Source organism: Drosophila suzukii, chromosome X (genome assembly GCF_043229965.1).
Source record: "Drosophila suzukii chromosome X, CBGP_Dsuzu_IsoJpt1.0, whole genome shotgun sequence".
Lineage (NCBI taxonomy): Eukaryota > Metazoa > Arthropoda > Insecta > Diptera > Drosophilidae > Drosophila > Drosophila suzukii.
Genome location: NC_092084.1, coordinates 28,575,990 through 28,590,305, shown reverse-complemented (window position 1 = coordinate 28,590,305; position 14,316 = coordinate 28,575,990). Strand labels below are relative to the sequence as shown.

The window sequence follows — 14,316 nt, the reverse complement described above, 5'->3', positions numbered from 1 at the left end:
CAAAAGTTTAAAAACTATAGATAAGTTTAAAGTTTATACCACAAGTGTCCTCTCAACTAATTACCAAGAAAAAAACATCCATCGTAAATTTGCAAATTTTTTTCTGTTATTTTTATGTTTTGTGTGAAGGCCCTACGTCGGCGACAAAAGAGAGAGAAACAAATTTAATAAATCAATTAAGTCACGAATGAAATGGAATAATTTTAATGCAGTGCAATTAAGTGTGTGTGTGTGCGTATAATAGCGTCATAGGTCCATACTTACACAGGGCTAAGCCGAGCAAAACGGTTTTTCTGCATAAATTTACTCATATATATATGTATGTGCGGATCTCTTTATGGCCCCGCGAGTGCATGTGTGTGAACATGAGTGTGTACGCGTAAACTAAGGCATATGGATCAATTGTCTAAATTGGCTCATTAAGTGATTCTTAATGACATTTGCTATTCACACTGACAACCGAAACTATGTCTTGCTTGCTGGTTTTTTCCTTTTTCGCTTTTCTTTTTTTAAGTTTTTCTTGTAGGTGTATTTCCAAGTTAGTTTCAGTTTATTTATTTAATTTCTTTCCCTAAAATGACATGCTATGGGGCGCATGTGCAGTGTTAAATGTAACTATAAAATCGCGTGCACCATGAGGCGTATGCGCAATATCCCATAAGCAAGTAAACTAGAATAACGCTATAGTCGAGTGCAATCATGCCTCCAGGTAATGAAATGGTTGTCCGATCAAGCAAACATTAGGTAAGTCGAAGGAATTACCGACATAAATAGTATTATTGTATATATATTTCGCATGACTCCTTACAAAATGTCGAGTTTATTTTGATTTCAAAATTATACTTTGATTAAAAGAAATCGGGCAAAACAAGCCTACCTAAAGCGGAAAACATTTTTATTATACTTATTCGAAGAATTAAAAGGTATTGTATTTTATAAAACGTATGTAGAAGGTATGTGATATATGTATATCTTAGTTCGGATCACTATATAGAACAAATTGACCATTTCCGTTGACTAAAAGTCTCGAACCCACAAGGTGGTTTGTTGAATTTAACAAAAATATTTTTAAGAAATAGTATCACTGTGGGCGGCACTACACATAGTTACGAAGTGCACAAGGAGAGTGTGCCAAGGCGACTACTATATATACACGAAGAAATGAAAATCTGCTGGTAAGGTCCGACCGCGAAAATTAAAAGAATTGCATACCAAGACTTTAAAAATTGTAATTGGCTTGGGAGAAAGAGTAGTGAAAGTGTAAAGGCAAAAATGATGAAACATTTGATCTGTTAACCAAAACAGACCCAGTTATTCTGGCTTAAAATACAATGTCGAATGACACTTATATGCTAAAATCTGAAGCACCTATCAAAAGCTATTCGCAAAACAAGATTTTGAGTGACTTTTCCAAATTAAAATTTTTGTCCGTTTGCTTGTGGGTTTACATGAATCATATCGCTGTTTTAGGTTCTCTATCTCTATTAATTTTGACTGCTTTATGTAGCCCAAGATAAACAACTTTTGTTCTACGTCTTTTTAAAAACCCCGCTAGTTTAGCGATAAATGTATACTTGTAAGTCGTTGAAAAGGTTTTTTTAAATGCTAATGACGATGCATTTACTTAAATTGTATAAATGCAATAAACGCAAACGGAAAGAATTAGAAAGCGTATTTATTTAGTATATCGAAAAAAACATTTCAAGGTTCCGACCGACAAAACCAGTTAAGAACTCTAATATCGCCCGTGATTTTAGAACGCGATAAACAAGATAAATCTTTCTTGAAAATAAAAAATGGGTCTTAAGTTTGCGAAATCTCGCCCTTAAATATTTAGAGAATAATAACTAAAATATCTTTCCTAAACTAATGGCGCTTTTTTCTTGAAAATATAACGAAATCGCCTATTGCTCAAGAAAAATACTTATTTTTAAAAAATTAATGGAATGCTTTGCCCTAAAAAAAATTCGAATCTTATCTACGTCGTGTTTTAATTTGTTAGTTTTTAATCCAAATAGTTTAGGATTGACCTAAAAAAGTTTAACACGCCCACAAACCGCCCAAACCTGTGAGGCCCACAATTTTCATGCCAGATAAAAAATTTTAACTGCAATGTATTGGTCTCGTCAATACCTATCTATTGATCGAAAAAAAAAATTTGCCACGCTTTGCTGCTTGCATATCTCCGTTTCCCCTTGGTCCCTTAAGCTGAGTATCGGGTATATTATAGTCGAGGTACTCGACTATAGCTCTCTTCCTTGTTTGTATATATATTAAACATGTATATATAATTATTAAATTTAAAAATACAAAAAAATACATTCCCAATATATTAAGATAATATGTCAGAAAACACCGATTTTCCCACCAATTTTTCGATCGATCCTATGGCAGCTATATTATATAGTCGTCCGATTTTGATAAAATTAAATTCAAAATTCAGAACTAATTAAAAAATGTTATTACAAGCGTAGGAGGTTATATGTTAAAAAACACCGAAGCTAAAATTGTTTCATATTATTTTCCAACCAATTTTCTGATCGTTCCTATGGCAGCTGTATGGTATAGTCGTCCGATTTTGATAAAATTAAATTCGAAATTCAGAACTAATTAAACAATTTTATTACAAGCGTAGGAGGTTATATGTTAAAAAACACCGAAGCTATAATTTGTTTCATATTATTTTCCCACCAATTTTCCGATCGTTCCTATGAAAGCTATATGCTATAGTCGTCCGATTTTGTTTAAATTTAATTTGAAATTCAAAACTAATTAAAAAATGTTGTTTCCAAGCTTAGGAGGTTATATGTTAAAAAGTACCAAAGATATAATTTTTTTAATTTTTTTTTCCGATTTTTCCTATGGGAGCTATAAAATATATGCAAAAGAATTAAGACTTTTGGGAAAGTTTCAGCCCGATAGCTTTACGGACGGACAATCGGAAAGACGGACAGACGGACATGGCTAGATCGATTCGTCTAGTCATGCTGATCAAGAATATATATACTTTATGGGGTCGGAAACGTCTCTTCACTGCGTTGCAAACTTCTGACTGAAATCATTATACCCTCTGTAAGGGTATAATATGAAAATTTAATCATGGTATATATAGTGTTTCTAAAATTACGCGTTTAATGACACCTCCATTGCTTAGATTAGATGCTCCGTTAAAAAGTACCTCCATAAATAAGCTTTGGAGGAACTTTTTTACATGAACATTTGCGTCGGCTTGTTTGTCTGCTTGTCGCAAAAGGGGTTTTTGGGTGCCGCAATTACTTTTAATGTGCTAAACAGCTAGATACAAAAAACTTTAGTTCTATGACTTTTGGATAAACCGCATACATAACGAGAAAGCAGAAGAAAAGACAATTTCGTTACGGCTTTAGCATTTAAGCCCGAGAGCTGCATTAGTGCATCGCAACTAGAGGTACACCGAACACTCGCTATGATTTTTCTAAACTAGTGTGTCAAAGCACGGCATAAAAAATTATGCGGTGTTTCTTTTTACTCGTTTCTTTTGTGCGTTGTTTTTATGCGGTACCAAACATTTCATGCACCTGTTGCTTTGGTAAAATGTATACTTTGGTTATTAAAAGCTGCTGTTAACTTTGAATTATGTTCTTGCATGTTGTAATTCTTCTAAGTACATACATATGTGAGTTTCGCATTGCCGATTTCCGGTGTGTGTAGACACAGAGCTAAAAAAGGCAAAACAAATAATGTGCGAGAACGCAGCGCGTAAAAGCAAGAAAGTAAACTTAGTAGTGTTTCTCCCTACACCGCATACTTTTTTGCGTTGGTCCCTGCTGTCAAACGTAGCTCTATATAATAAACTTTATTTTTACGAGTTTGTGTAAAATAGCGATTACTTTGCGGTAAAATACCTATAAAATCGACTATGATTAAGCTTTGATGGCGATTTTATTTGTATTGAAGAAAGTAGGTTTTGGCGTGAATTTTAAAAAATCGACATACTTTTGAAGCCACAGACCTTGAATTTTGGAAAATTTAATTCTAAAAAACAATAACATTTTCTACAAATTTAATAAGAAGAGATTCAGTACAAAATACAAAAGAAATTGGGAATCGGATTTAATCTGGTTGTTTTCGGTATATGTGACCCCTGACGGAGATGTACGAGATTGCTTGATCTTGTGTGTCAGCTAATTTTTCTTTCCTTTTCTTAAACACGTGGATTCTGATGTAAACAATTTTGTAAGATTCAAATTAGAGCTGAAAAACTGAAACAAATCTATTAATTACAAAATATATAATATATATAATTGTTGTGAAAAGATAAGAAAATTCGTAAGTGGTCAACCAGAACCGAAACAAAAAAATCTTCATAATCATCGTACGTATTTGCGTATTTTCATAAATAAATGGCCATATTTTCATAATACAGTGGAATCATAGCATAATTCATTTGTTTTGTTGAAGAAATTTCCCTGAAAACTGAAAAAATGTTCTTTTTATTTTTAGCTACAATACTTTTAAAGGCATTTTTATGATTAATTATTTCGCAAGGAAATCATATGATTTGCTTGCACTTTTTCTACCAAATCTCTTTGTTGTAATCTAACAAGAAGATACAAATTCAAAGAGAGCGAACAAATGTTCAATTAACTGTTAATAAAACAACATGGAAAAACCGTACGTTCGCGACCGGTACTTAGTTCAATAAAAGAAAACAAATATAAATATTTCCTCGGGAACAGACTTGATAGAAAGCTACATGAATCCATTTTTTAAAATGGATTCATGTAGCTTTCTATCAAGTCTGTTCCCGAGGAAATATTTAATATTTAGGTAAAGTTATTGCTTTAGAATATTCCGCCCCAATTCTCAGATTTTTGCATTTTACTAGATTAATCCATAGCTCCATAAACCCTATCATTTACACAAAGCAAAGAGTTAACAAAATGCTATCGAATAGCAAAAAAAAATCAGAAAACATTTATTTTCTTTTTTTTATTTGCACTAAGTGCGTACGAACGTACGTTCGCGACCCCTGGCCCATATTTAAGGAAAAAATGGTTTTTCTATTTCTTCTGTTTTTAGGAAAAAATTTTCTTTTTTTTGGGTCAATCGATAGGTATTGATGAGAACAATACACTTCAGTTAAAATTTTTATTCTAGCATCAAAACTGTAGGAGCCACAGTATTGGACGGTTTGTGGGCGTAGGGGTGGGCGTGGCACATTGCTGCAACAAACTTGCGTTGCGTAAGAAGCTCAGGAATCTGCACGCCAAATCTTAATAGCCTAGCTCTTATAGTTTCCGAGATCTCAGCGTTCATCCGGACAGACGGACATGGCTAGATCGACTCGGCTAGTGATCCTGATCAAGAATATATATACTTTATGGGGTCGGAAACGCTTCCTTCTGCCTGTTACATACTTTCCGACGAATCTAGTATACCGTTTTAATCTACGAGTAACGGGTATAACTATCAGTTCAGTCCTTTGTGTATACTTATCAAAAATTTGTCAAATAAACTAAATTTAACTTTTCTCTCCTCACCATTTCATTCTTATATTGATACCAAAATGTACTTATACGGTTTTTAAGAACGAATGTTCTCAATTCAAGAACAATGTTCTCAATTCAAGAACAATGTTTTTTGATAGTTTTCTCTGTGTAACTATTTTTATACCCGTTACTCGTAGAGTAAAAGGGTATACTACATTCGTCGGAAAGTACGTAACAGGCAGAAGGAAGCGTTTCCAACCCCATAAAGTGTATATATTCTTGATCAGGATCACTAGCCGAGTCGATCTAGCCATGTCCGTCTGTTCATCTGTCCGTCTGTCTGTCCTACAGTTTTGATGCTAGAATAAATTTTAACTGTAATGTATTGGTCTCGTCAATGCCTATCGATTGACCCAAAGAAATGTTGACACGCCCACTTTAACGCCCCCAAACCGCCCACAGACTTCAAAAAATCGTAAATATGAACGCGGATATCTCGGAAACTATCGAAGATAGAGAATTGGCATTGCAGATTTAGGTTCCGTAGCTTTGTACGCATCGGAAGTTTGTTACGCGAATATGCCAAGCCCACTTTAACGTCCACAAACCGCCTAAACCTGTGAAGCCCACAATTTTCATGCTAGAAAAAAAATTTAGCTGAAATGTATTAGTCTCGTCAATACCTATTGATTGCCCCAAAAAATAGTTTGCCACGCCCACTCTAACGCTCATAACGCTTAAATCTGTCTAACCATATAGGGAGATTGCGGGTAGGTGGCGCATTTCAATCTCGCTTTGCTGCTTGCATATCTCCACTTCCCTTTGGTCCCTTTAGCTGAGTAACGGGAATCAGATAGTCTAAGTACTGGACTATAGCGTTCTTCCTTGTTATACCCGTTACTCGTAGAGTAAAAGGGTATGCTAGATTCGTCAGAAAGTATGTAACAGGCAGAAGGAAGCGTTTCCGACTCCATAAAGTATATATATTCTTGATCAGGATCACTAGCCGAGTCGATCTAGCCATGTCCGTCTGTCCGGATGAACGCTGAGATCTCGGAAACTATAAGAGCTAGGCTATTAAGATTTGGCGTGCAGATTCCTGAGCTTCTTACGCAACGCAAGTTTGTTTCAGCAATGTGCCACGCCCACTCTTACGCCCACAAGCCGCCCAATACTGTGGCTCCTACAGTTTTGATGCTAGAATAAAAATTTTAACTGAAGTGTATTGTTCTCATCAATACCTATCGATTGACCCAAAAAAAAGTTTGCCACGCCCACTCTAACGCCCACAAACCGCCCAAGCCTGTGACGCCCACAATTTTCATGCTAGATAAAAAATTTTAACTGAAATGTATTGGTCTTGTCAGTACCTATCGATTGATACACTCTAACGCCCATAACGCTTAAATCTGTCTACCGCCGGTAGGTGGCGTATTTTAATCTCGCTTTGCTGCTTGCATATCTCCATTTCCCTTTGGTCCCTTAAGCTGAGTAACGGGTATCTGATAGTCGAGGTACTCGACTATATCGTTCTTCCTTGTTTTATTTTTGAATGCCAGGTGTTGGTAAGCTGTTTCGTTCAGTTGTTTGGATCAGCTGTGTCGCTCATCTGCTTTAGTCAGCTGTATCGGTCAGCTGTTTATGGCACTTGTGATTAATTAAACAAAGTAATTAGTCAAATTTAATCTCGGCTGTCGCAATCATACTAAGGAAGAAATGGAAAACGAAGAACAGCGTATGGCGTATGTACTTTTATTTATAGTGAACGTCTTATTGTGAAATACGTCATTAGGTATATTATGTGTGTCTTTGTTATTTGTGCTTCAGGTCTTTAGTTAGAGTGATTGTTTGTAACCGGTAAATATAAGTTTAAACATATGTTTTTATAGATTTTGTATGACCTTTTTCATTGCAATTTTTACGGCCACTAGAACTTTCAAATTCATCTGAATTCATCCGCCTTCAGCTATATAATGTAATGAATGACAGCGGCAAAACAATCAATAACGAGAAGTTATCTTTTTTATCTGGATATGTAAAGAATATTGTTAAGGCATCAGATGAAGATATAGCAGAATTCGAGCGTGAAATGAATGACTTCATCCGTGGGTTTAAGTCTCGATGGTTGGGATTGAGTCGGACCCACAGACGATTTGTCAATTCCTATACGGAATGCCTAAAGTCAAAGATTTTTGTTAAGTCAAAAGAGTCGAAGCGCGGTCGAAGGGAACTTTCTTTTAAGGAATGTGGGGTAGATGTAAAATTAAAGAAAGCCAAAACTTTAAGAGAGAGCACTCTTTTGCCGAAATTTGCTTATGCAACGCAAACCCAGTTGAGGAAATGTGGTAATATTAATGCGTCTAAAATAGCTAAAGCCGTGGCTGTTACTTCCCGAACAACTGCAACGTGCTACAAAAACATTGTTGACAAAAATTTGGAGATCAAAAATACAGAAAATGTTATTCGAGAAAAATGGATAGAGTGATGACCAATCAGGACATTTTGTATATGTTTTTGATTAGCTCTGATCCAATAATATCTAGTAAACGGAAGTTGTCGAAAGAAAATGAACAACTTTCCGAAGGAAGCTTTAGTTCTCTTAAAAGCAGCAGTAAGTGTGAGCGACAAGAGCGATAGCGATGGCGAAACTGAGATGGAATCGGATCAATGCTTATATTATTTTAATCATTAATTTTCTTTTGAAATTATGGTTTTCACTAATAAATTCAAAGTTATAAATATACATTTTTTTATTGATTAAATACAAGAAATTTGTTCCCATTCTTAGCACATTGTTTTTGGGGCATGTTAACTATAAAGTCCGCCAATTCGTAGTATTCTTAATAGCTATAGTCTAAATAAATACGTAAAAGATTCGGGTAAAATTCAGCGCTCTAAATGAAAAAATACAACTTTTTCGCGAAATTTTGGAAAACTTACTGAAGGAAAACAATTCTTAAAAAAAAAACAAAAAAAAATGTACGGAAAGTTCAATGTTGTTTTTTTTACTTTAATTGATCAAATACAAAATACAAAATTATAACATGTTCAAAATTTTGGTCGGCTAATTTAATCGTCAGTTTCGGGGTCTCTGGGGTGTTTTTGACGCCCGCATTCCTAAAGATTTTGTAGAAGTGTAAATGGGAATTTGTTTTATTTATTAATACCTATCTCGATTGAATTGCAAGATATTGATTATTGTTTGGTCATAATTTTTTTAAAACTGGTGCGATTAGAACAAACACTCATTTAAATTTGTACAAAATATTAAAAAATGTGGGCGCTATACGGGTTTTAGTGTTATAATCGTTAGAGTGGGCGTGGCACCCTGCTGAATCAACCTGCGCAGGAAGCCCAAGAATCCCAGCCGATTTGCTGCATGTGACGTGCAATCTAGAACTTGCAAATTATTGAGCATTTTTTGGTTATACGTTTTTAATGAATGGTTTGATTTGAATAAATCTGTCTGTCCGTCCGTATAAACGCTGAGATCTCGGGAACTATAAGGACTAGCGATTTGGGATTTGGCTTCTTGCACAGCGCAAGTTTATTTCAGCAGGGTGCCAAGCCCACTCTAATGCTTAAGCCTGTCTATTATCCACATTTATATTATATTAATAATATTTTTTAAAAATTTATTCGAATTATCAATACCCAACTACGTGCCAACAATTATTTAAATCGAACCATTCATTAAAAAGTTATAAGCAAATAAAGTGTGCAATCTTGGGAACAGTCGCTTTGCATATCTAAATCTCCCTCGCACTCCCCTTAGCTGAGTAACCGGTATTTGAAAGTCGATGGCATCGATTATAGCGTTCTTTCCTGATTTATAATGAATAACCCCTACATTGCGCATTATTTATGAAATACCATTTCATGGCTGCCCCAGAGGCCTTCCAGCCAATTTTTCAGCACATTTGCGGTATGGTTATCAATGGCGACTTGAGTATTGTGCTTGAGGTCGTCAATCGTTGTGTTATGGTTGGCATAACACTTATTCTTTACGGCACCCCATTAAAAATAGTCCAGCGGGGTCAAATCGTGGCTGCGAGACAATTTAGCCCAACTTTTTATTAAATATTTTGCGCGCTGGCAAAGTCATTCGAGCTGTCAAAGCCGAATTAATAGGTAATTCAAAAAGCAAAAAATGGGCCACCCTCTGTATATATTCTCAATCAGGATCAGCAGCCGATTCCATCTTACCACGTGCGTCTGTCTCTCCATCTGTCCATCTGAACGCTAGGATTTCGGAAACTATACGAGCTACACTCAAGGAAAACAAGAAAGGAAGTTAACTTCGGCAAGCCGAAGCTTGTATACCCTTGCAGTTATAAATATTAAACTTAATTCGAAATTCTTAAAAACACAAAAAATTATATTCCCAATAGTATAAGATAATATGTCAAAAAACACCGAAGCTATAATTTGTTTCATATAATTTTCCCACCATTTTTTTGGATCGTTCCTATGGCATCTATATGAAATTAAATTCAAAATTCAGAACTAATTAAAAAATTTTATTTCCGAGCGTAAGAGGTTATATGTTCAAAAACCACAAAAGATATAATTGTTCTTAATTGTTATTTTCGATTATTCCTATGGGAGCTATAAGATATAGTTGTCCGATCCGGCTGGTTCCCACCTATATACTACCTGCAAAAGAAAGAAGAATTTTGGGAAAGTTTCAGCCCGATAGCTTTAAAACTGAGACACTATTTTGCGTAGAAACGGACGGACATACAGACAGGCGGACATGGCTATATAGACTCGTCTGTCCGCTTTTACGCAAACTAGTCTATCACTTTTAAAGTATCGTAATACTATTGCAGGTAGTATATAAATCGGAACAAGCCGGATCGGACAACTATATCCTATAGCTGACATTGTAAGAATCAAAACAAATTTTTTTAATGTAAAAAATTATATCTTCGTTTTTTTTTGACATATGTTAATATTCTACCCTTACGATTATTATTCTTTTAATATTTCAGAATATCGAAAACAAATTTTTTTAAATCGGACGACTTTATCATATAGCAGGCGTGGGAACCCTCGGATAATTAATGTCAAAATAATACAAAGGCCGTTATATTTCCTTTACTTACGGTAGTAAATTAAAATGGAACATTGTCTTTATATTTCTGTAATTAGTTTTTAGTTTTCCAAAAATCGGAATGATCTGTACATACAATGCTCCCCCGGTATAGAAACTTCGGCTTGCCAACCCTTTGCAATCCATTTAGTTCTTGTGATACCTTTCGATCAGTGTATCATGCGTTAGGATCGGACCATCGCAGCAGATTTTCAAGTTGGTGCGCTTCGTCACAAATTGAACTGTCGTCCATAGTGATTAAGACAAAAAAAAGGGATATGGTGATATAAGCTACCGGGTTTTTTCAAAAATTGTAAGTAAATTTCGATCAGTTTATTGCAATAATCCAGAGTCCAGATCCTAAAACCCTAACGGACTATCACCTTTCTTAAAAAAAATTCAATAAGAAATTTTTGTTACCAAACTGAATTTGCATAGTTGTTTCTGCATCAAAATATTCATGAAATGTTAAATATACTGAACTACATCGGATTGCAGGTTTTATCGTTTAATAACTGCCGATCGCTAATGACAATGTTTTATTTTTAAGTTATATATATTAGAATATGAAGGACTTTATAGCAGGCCGGCTTGTGGGCGTTAGATTGGGCATGGCAACTTTTTTAGGTCAATCGATAGGTATTTACGACAGCAATACATTTCAGTTCAGTTCTAGCTTTAAAACTGTAGGAGCCACAGTTTTGGGAGGTTTGTGGGCCTTAGACTTGCGCTGCATACGAAGCTAAGTAATCTAAATCTGAAATCTCAAAGAGACATGGCAAGATCGACTCGGCTAGTGATGCTGTCGGGCTGGAACTTTTCCAAAAGTCTTATTTTTTTGCAGGTAGTATATAAGTCGGAGCCAGCCGCATCGGACATCTATATCTTGTAGCTCCCATAGGAATAATCGGAAAAAAAAATAAAAAAAATTATATCCCTGGTGTTTTTTAACATATAACCTCCTACGCTTGGAAATAACATTTTTTAATTAGTTTTGAATTTCGAATTCAATTTTATCAAAATCGGATGACTATATCATATAACTGCCATAGGAACGATCGGAGAATTGGTGGGAAAATAATATGAAACAAATTATAGTTTCGGTGTTTTTTGACATATTAACTTCTACTCCTGGAAATATCATGCCTATAATATTTCAAAATTGTGAACAAAAGTTAAATAAAATCGGACGACTTATCACATAGCTGTCATAGAAACGATCGGATAATTATTGCCAAAATAATGCATAGAACGTTATAATTCGTTTTCGGTAAACATGGATGGTAGTAAACTTAAATGGAACAATGTCCTACAATTTTTATATTTAGTTCTTAGTTTTCTAAAAATCGGAAAGCTCTGTACATACAATGCTCCCACGGGAACGACCTTAAACTTCGACTTGCCGACGTTGACTCCCTTTCTTGTTTTCCGATCATTTCTATAGGAACTATTGGATATAGTTGTTTATATACTTCCTGCAAATAAATTTTATTGCATTTAATATGTCTCAGCCCAGGTTATTCGCCTGTCAAGGTGCATACTGAGATATTTCACATCATTGAACTTTTTAATGTAGAGCAGGTCATCCGCCGAAATTGTTCAACGAAGGAGCGGATCGCACCTTTATCTGTTGAGGGTACTTGTTATGTGCTTACACTTTTGCTAGTTTATTTTAATCTGCCAGTCTGATAGCTACTACGAGGGCAGTCCGATAAGTACTTAGCGTCTCCGCCCGATGGCGTCACTGTCGCAAGAGAAATTTACTATCGTGTAGTACATTCTCGTAGACGGCTACTGTCGAATTTCAGCAAAATCGGACTTGTAGTTTTGTTTTGACTGCGTGTGGAATCGGACGTGTCCGCGGATTTTAGAAAAATGGAGAAAGAGCAATATCGGTCTGTTATTCGATTCTTGTTTTTGGAAGGATAATCGCGCAGCGAAATCAAAGAGCGCTTGGATTCTGTGTACGGTGACTCTTCTCCTTCGATGGCGACCGTCAAAAATGGGTTTTACGAGTTTCAATGTGGTCGCACGTCGGTTTTTGATGAGCCACGCCCAGGTGCCCCGAAAACGGCTACCACGGAGGATAGCGTGACAAAAAAAACAGGGCTGTACTATGCCGAATTATTGGGCCGATTCGTTGCAGAATTGCAGAAAATACGGCCCCATTTGGCGAAGAAAAAAGTGTTCTTCCATCATGACAACGCACCGGCTCACACTTCCGCCCTCGCCAAGGCCAAATTGGTCGAATTGGGCTACGAACTGCTACCCCATCCACCATTTGGCCCCGTGTGACTTCTTTTTGTTTCCAAACTTGAAAAAGTCACTCGCTGGACAGAAATTTGCGTCGAATGAGGAGGTCGTCGCCGCCACAGAGGCCTATTTTGCAGACCTCGAGAAAGCGTATTTTTCAGACGGGTTAAAGAAGTTGGAGCACCGCTGGGTCAAGTGTATCGAGCTAAAAGGAGATTATGTTGAGAAATAAATCGCCCATTTTCCAAAATTTTCGTTTTTTTTTTTGGAGGCTAAGTACTTATCGGACCACCCTCGTACTTAACAACCAGTATTTGAGTTCACTTTGTTTATCATTACAAATAATAAAAGGGCTAAGTTGGCTATCATCTGATCATTCTAATTGGATCAGTTTTAGAAGCTGTAAAAGGTACAATGATTTGAAAATTATGGATTTCAGACAAACCTATTTAAAGTTATTTTGCTCAGTTCTGCGCGCTCGGCAAATGGTAGGCCTTTACTTTTCAGTTTTTTTTGGTTTTGACGCTGCTCGATTATTTCAGGGCCTTGGTGAAGATTTATTAAAACGGTCGAGTGGCCTGTTTTCTGTCGCGGCACATCAATTAGCTCTGAAAACTTTCTGGGGTCAGCTGGCCAATATGTTGGGGTGCTGGGGGAAACATAGTCCAGTTTGTTGCTTCATTGAATTATTGCGCTGTATAATTGTTCTCCTCTGAAGATCCAAAGGCGAGATCTCCTGTGTGTGTGCTTGCCATTGTAGTCCTTTGCTGCTATGAAGTGGTCCCCAAGAGAATTTTAAAAGTTCATGAAGTGTCCTCCGGAGATTGTAAATCGGGGCGGAATCAATATGATTAACACAAAGGAATTCGGTTATTTCAAGACGCCGTGAGACGCCGTTTGCCCTTAACATTGAAATTTGTAGGCAAGATATTGATTATTTGACCTGATACACTCAGTGTATTTTGGGGTTGCATACGATTTGGAATCCATCATACTTCGTTAAAGAGTCATCTTCATAGCTTCAATGCTGCTATGTTGCTGCCGCATATTTAGCTTGTTAGTTCCAGGAATATTAAATGCCCTTGGATGTGGTTAGTGCTCCAAAAGAGAATCTAGCCGCATTAGCGAAGAAAACATAAAGAGTTGTTTAAGAGTGTGGGTGGAAGTCTCCACAAGCTACGCAGAAGGTGAAAAATAACCTGGTATGATTATACTCCTGGCATGTGTTACCTTGCACGCGACCGCTTCTTTTGTGCTGCCTTTCTACAATAATCCTGCACTGTAACAGGGACTGCAGATTGGGTATCGGGTGCATTTCCATTTACTTTCTTTGAGGGCTATACCTTGACCTTGAACAGGTTCGAAGTCAAAGAGACCGACGTGGCTAGTGATCCTCATCAGAAGTTATTTTTCTATCCTTAAAAAAGTTTTGTTTCGTGTTGCAAAAGTTGCTAGATTCTCCAGGATTCTTGTAGGTTCAAGCGCAGTGTTGTCTCT

At 36.3% G+C, this 14,316-nt stretch overlaps 1 protein-coding gene across 5 annotated transcripts in view; it reads left to right on the top strand.

Moving 5' to 3' along the window:
- Positions 1-14,316, top strand: part of zyd (sodium/potassium/calcium exchanger zydeco) — a 67,004-nt gene that overhangs the window by 10,536 nt on the left and 42,152 nt on the right. The window lies entirely within an intron of this gene.